We start from the raw sequence: 6,000 nt of genomic DNA, 5'->3' as shown, positions 1-6,000 counted from the left end.
CTAAATATTTTATAACGTTGAGAAGTTAATTTTAAAGATGCTATACATATGCATTTACATATTATATGCGATCTGCATATTTTTATGCATTTAAATATCCTATAAATGTATACAAATCTACGGTCTACTCGTAACAATAGCACGAACACTTTTGTATAGGAAATTTGTACAAGCTTCGCCGATTTCGAATCTTTTAACGAACGAACGCAATGTCGAGTTTCTTAAAACGTTTTCCACTCATAGATTCTTTCGAACACTGTTTCCAAGAACGAAGAAGAAAGGAAGATTTCCAGGTAACAAAGGAATCGGTGATTTCACGAGATCGCTCGATTCGATGCAAATCTAATTCGATTCCACTCCGATCCTTTTTTCCTGTGGAAACGCAACGGAAGCAATTTTGGCGTAATTTCCGCGGCTGAATAATTCATGGCCACGGGAAACTAGTAGACTCGGACATTTTCATGTAAATTGTTCAACGACCTCGAGAATCAGTCGGCTCTTTTATATATTTTTTAACGAGAGCGTCGAAAACTCTCTTGGATACGAGGTTTCACTGTGTCTATCTCTCTTTTCCTTTCCACGTTCGATCCTGCTGATTCGAATAATTAAATTCGCTCACGCGAACCGCGGTGAACCGTCGTGCAAATTTGACGAAACTATTTTCGTTGGACCGTCAACGGTTAACACGTTTAGTCGTCGTGATGCAGCGAGTTTGCATAACGTTGCTGTCTTTGAACAATCGATGCAACGTGTTCGTTCTGTGATACGGATGAAAAATGGATCAATAATTCGGAATTATAGCTTTTTACGTAATGTTAGAATACTTGAAATATCGACGAATTTTGTCATTTGGGGCATTCAAAAATATGTCAAATGTGCCTCGAAAATATGTCAAATATCGAAAGTGAAATACATCTTACTTACATTTAGAGTGTATTTTTAAACATACTTTCGTTCGAGGTTCGATTCTTTACCTTGAAAATACAAATTTGCACAAATATACACGACCTATTTACATATCAACGACTACGAAAATAGCATAGCATCTGGAATTCCCATCGGAAAGCAGCAGCTTCGACTCACAAGCAACATGGTAACTAATTCGAAGATACCTTGGAAAACGCTCGAAGGCAAATTACAAGGAGAAACAGTGACTGTTTCTCGAATAATCTCGACCGTCTGAGTCGTTATGACAGTCGAAAGATCCTCGCGAGTAGATTGGTGTTCCGACGGAACCTGCTCGCGGATGAGTCAAGGTATGCTCGGCTAATCATGGATTCCGTTGTTTCGGCGACATGAGGTAATTAGCAGGCGCAATTAATTGTAGAGCGGTTAGGGATTGGCCGTGGAGCTATCCGAAGGGGGCGAGAATGCGGTTGCGCGCCGCGTCTACAGTTGCACTGCTATCCGTGTTTAACCACCCCTTGGGCGCTCTGATTGTCTGAACCGACCCTCGATTCAGCTGTTCGCTTCTTACCTGTCCGCCTTGCTCACCCTGTCGCTTAATTACCACGCCAGAGATGGATCGTTCTACCCTTTCGCCGGTGATGCTTCCAATGGAGTGCAATTTCACTTCTGGAAGAGAAGACGTTAGGGTAAAGGTGTGAATATACAACAGCTGACGAAAATATACTCGTAGAAACTTTGGACGAATATGTTATAGTCCTAAATACGCGACATACGCAAAATCAGGAAAATCATGCTTTGACAGCTTCATTTTTTAGCAATTTGACTAATTCTCGATTAAACAGAAGATTATTCAATGCGTGAAAATAAGTCGAAAATGCAGGATAAAATTTTGTCAATTTCGCAAAATAACATACGGTGTGAGTGTTATGTACGTACTTTATACGAAACATTTTGAAATTTAATTGCACTATAACAGCGTTATAACGAAACACGACTGTCGTGATCATGTTACGAACGGGCTTGGTCTTTAATGGATTAAACAAAATCTAATCGATCCGTCAATCTCCCACATAATTACTTACGAGTCGCGTACTCAACGTCTATTTTACCGACACAGCTTGCCGATTTCACTATAATGAAGTCATAATTGTAATCTCGAGGTACAATAAAGGGTTGGCGAGCGAAACGAAGCCAGCACACTTGTTCCATGGAAGGGAGGAAAAATCGAGAGATAGAGAGAGAAAGTTGGCGGAAAACAGGCGCTTTGTTCCTGGCTAATAATTCGTCTGCTCCTTGCTGGAAGTTCGCCTCGTCTGGGCAAATATGGCTGAATTATCGTAGAGCAAACACGGGTAAGAGAACTGCCAGGTTAAACCTGCCTTATGATCCGGCTCGGCTCGACGACATTCTTCGAGCAAACAGCGGCAAAAAAGAGCGAAAATCCGGCAGACTGTTAGACCGCCGCGAACTCTCGTATAATCAGCCGAAATCCTGAAATCGATGAACTCAACGGATAGCAGAAGAGCGTGCCAAATCGAGCGCCGCCATTTATACGATAACTTTCATCCCCCAGACAGAGTTAAAGGGTACTCGTCGATATTTTTAAATAAAACATTCCCATTCCTTATCACTGGTTCGCTTTTTCCTCCATTTCTGTCTGTCTGTTTGTCGGTCTCTCTCTCTCTCTCTCTCTCTCTCTCCCCCTCCCTCTCTCTCTCTCCTTCTTTTCTTTTCGTTGACTTTGACTGAAAGCAAGGACTCATTTTTGTCTGGCAAGAAGGATACTCCAACTTTCACGAGTTCCTTCGAAGCAATTTTCTTTTTAATCTGACGACGGTGATCGATGGCGCGGCGATTAAATGGTTTTTGCGCGTTTACCTCACCCAGACGTCGCTGATAACGCGCTGCCTTGATCTTCGCTGACTGCCTTATTCTCCCGTCCCCTCGATTCTTTCGCTTACTCGTTCGCGCGGCTCGTTGAATTTTCGTTGCTATTTCGGAGAACAGAAATGGAGATGTTGTGGAATTTTTATGAATTAAATTGCAGTTGATTTTAGCGAAAACTTTAAAATTATCGATATCGTATAGTATATCCGTTACACGTACAATATAAAAACAACACGAGTAAGACAGCGAGTAGAATTATTCAGGACGATGGTCTTTAAAAATTGCAACAGATCACGGAGCTTGAACAATACTAGAATCGATAGAATTGAGCGAATTTTTTTCCGGGGGATGCAATCAATTACGAACGCGCCGGATGCATGAGATCAATCGTCATTTGTAAAATATTCTCGAGCGGGCACGCGCGTCGAACGCCACGTAAATTTCATTCCGGCCAAGCGAGCCGTAAATCGCGATTCCTTTTGTATAACGTCGAATCGACGCGCGACGGATCGTATGATTTATAAATTGATTTACGTGCACTCTATGCATCTCGTAAATTCGGTCGAAAACGACGGACGCGTTAAGAAAAGCGTCCTCCGTGAATTTTACGATATTAATATTAAACATCCTATTCATCGATCACCTGTTTTCACTGAAACGAGCATCCAATTTACTAAAAAAAAAAAAAAAAAGCAGAAAAGAGCAGACAAGATGCAAGTAACAGATAGCCTCGAAGTATCGATCCCTTCAAAAATTTCACCAACTCGCCTTTCCACTCCATACCTGTCGTATCCTCTGCTTCCGTTCCGATAAAACCACACCGATCACGTTTCCGCCAGAAAGCAAACTTTCCAACCTCTTCTAGTTTCTACTCGTCGAAACGCAAAAACGAAAGGGTAAAAGAGGAAAGAAAGTAATGGGAAGGGTGTTGCTTGGACATTTTGGTAACGCGAACATACCTTTTCTACTATCGATGCGTCTCATTCTGCGGTGCAAACAGCATCGTCCGTGTCTATTTTTTGTCGGCGAGCCAGACTGAATGTCGGGCACCCGTTCTTTCGAATCCATCGCGTGTACGGCCCTGGGCTTCTCTTCTGTATCGATCACGGGGTCGGTCCTTTGCTGTATGCTAACTATACAGAATGCGTCTAGACTATTTTTTATGCTTATCCCAATTTATAGGAAATAAGGGGAAATAAAGGATAGCCACCAACGCATCGATGTCCTCGACCCCGACCGGCGCATTTTAGAGTCAACCGGGTTCGCTTCTCCTTTCGATTCTTCTCCTTTTTCGTTACCATGAGCCAACTAATACCGTCTGCCTCCGTTTTGCTTCCTCTGCTTATCAATGAAGCAATCCCAAGCGGGTGTTTACTACTTTCCTGTAAATTCAGGGATACCGATGAGCAAAAGACTTCATTTTCGGGGAGTACTTCGGTTTTCTCATTATTTCTGTAGCGTCGCGTAGCTTATAGATGATTAACTTGTCCTATAATTTTGTTTGGTGATCTTAGCCTGTTCTTAGCCATCTTATGTCGAAATACAAGGTGTTTCTTTCGATCGATACTGGATCTTCTTCTGATAGTCAACTAATAGCAGTATATCGTAAAAGTACATACATCGCTATGAAATTTTTAAATAATCCAATACGATATCCCCTCGATAAGATCGTAGTCATTCAAGAAAGGTAATCTACACGTCACGTGTGACTCGATGTTCTAAAGCAAGACGTCGAAGAGCACGAAATTTCAAGCTGAAAAAGAATCGAGGAATCGACTGGAAGGTCACCGCGTTAAACGGGAATTAACTTTCGCTAGGAAAGGGCCGACAGCTTGACGAATGAAAGTAATTCTGGTCGCTGTGTACGTAACCCTGGCCATTCCACAACAGATAACAAACCCTTCCCCCGTGCTCCATCGCCCCTGCGTTTCATTTCTGCCCTGCCGAGGTTCGAATGAATTCGAACGTATTCAAAGCGCAGAGGGTTGCCCGTGATCGATATGTAAAATTCACTCTTGCGACCCGGACGTCGATAAATCCCGACAGCGGCCAACCGTTTGGGGGTGAAAGCGGGTCGCGGCTATACCGCGGTCAAGATTTATGCTAGATCTCACCTCCTCCGAGCTGATTTACGCGAGATTTTCGGCGCGATCTTGGGACCGCGACGCGCTAAGGCGCGTGTGAGACAAGAGGGTGACTTTTCTCGTCTATCCACCAAGCACCGCCATTATTTCTGCCAGATCGAAGTGTTTTCTCGAGCCTTCGAACGCTACCACCAATGTATTTTCTTTGTGTGAAGACACGCTATCGTGAATCGTTTTTAGAGTATTTTTTGTGTATAGAGAAGGATTTATGAGATTGTTCTCGATGCCGTCATAGTTTTGAGTTATTTAAAATTCAACACCGAAACTGATGCCGATATATGATGTGTTATAATAAATATACAACACGTAGAGAATCGTAACGAGAATTAACTAAAAATCAACTAGAACTCCCCATAGAAGTCAACGTTAATCGTGCCAAAGATACAACAAAATTTGGAATTCACCATCCTGGCGAGTTTGGTAATTCTAGTGCTAGTCTTTTCACTACCAAACTGCTCAAAGACGCCTCAAAAAATTTTTTAATTTTGTGTTTAAGTAGTGAAAACGATGGAAATGATAGTATGGAAGCGAGAACGTGGAAGATCAATTGAGATCAGACAAAGGTGATTCAAAGTCGTAGGAAGATCTTCAAAAAACATTAAAAGATCCTCAATATCGTCGTCTTAAGATTGCTTCTAAGATATACGTCGCAACTTTGTCGTTCTTGGCCAAAGTGCCATAGTATTCTTGCGTATGTACGATCCGAAGTGCAGCAAAGTTGGAGAATGGCTGGGACATTTCAGGTACAATTTTAATTAAGTTTTTAATTAAAAGCAACTCGGTGTCTTTTAAAGGCCATTTTCCGTATCCACGGTGCATTGCTTCTTTCTCCTCGAGAATCGAGACGAAATCTTTTCCTTCCTCTTTCCTCCAGCTTTTTCCTCTTGGCCAAAAAAAACACACCCCTTCCCGCCAGTATCACCCTACTAGTTCGCGATTCGCTCGTAAAACCGACTGTCTCGATGGTCGACGAAAGCTCAGAGACCGTTCTTCTGGACCTTTGTTCGCCTTTTCGACCCAGTGCCAGCGGCATCCACGCAAGAACCACCCCCGGGGCTCT

This window comes from Bombus vosnesenskii, unplaced genomic scaffold (genome assembly GCF_011952255.1).
Source record: "Bombus vosnesenskii isolate JDL3184/JDL3185 unplaced genomic scaffold, Bvos_JDL3184-5_v1.1 scf7180000014579, whole genome shotgun sequence".
Classification (NCBI taxonomy): Eukaryota; Metazoa; Arthropoda; class Insecta; order Hymenoptera; family Apidae; genus Bombus; species Bombus vosnesenskii.
Note: the sequence above shows the minus strand (reverse complement) of the source record.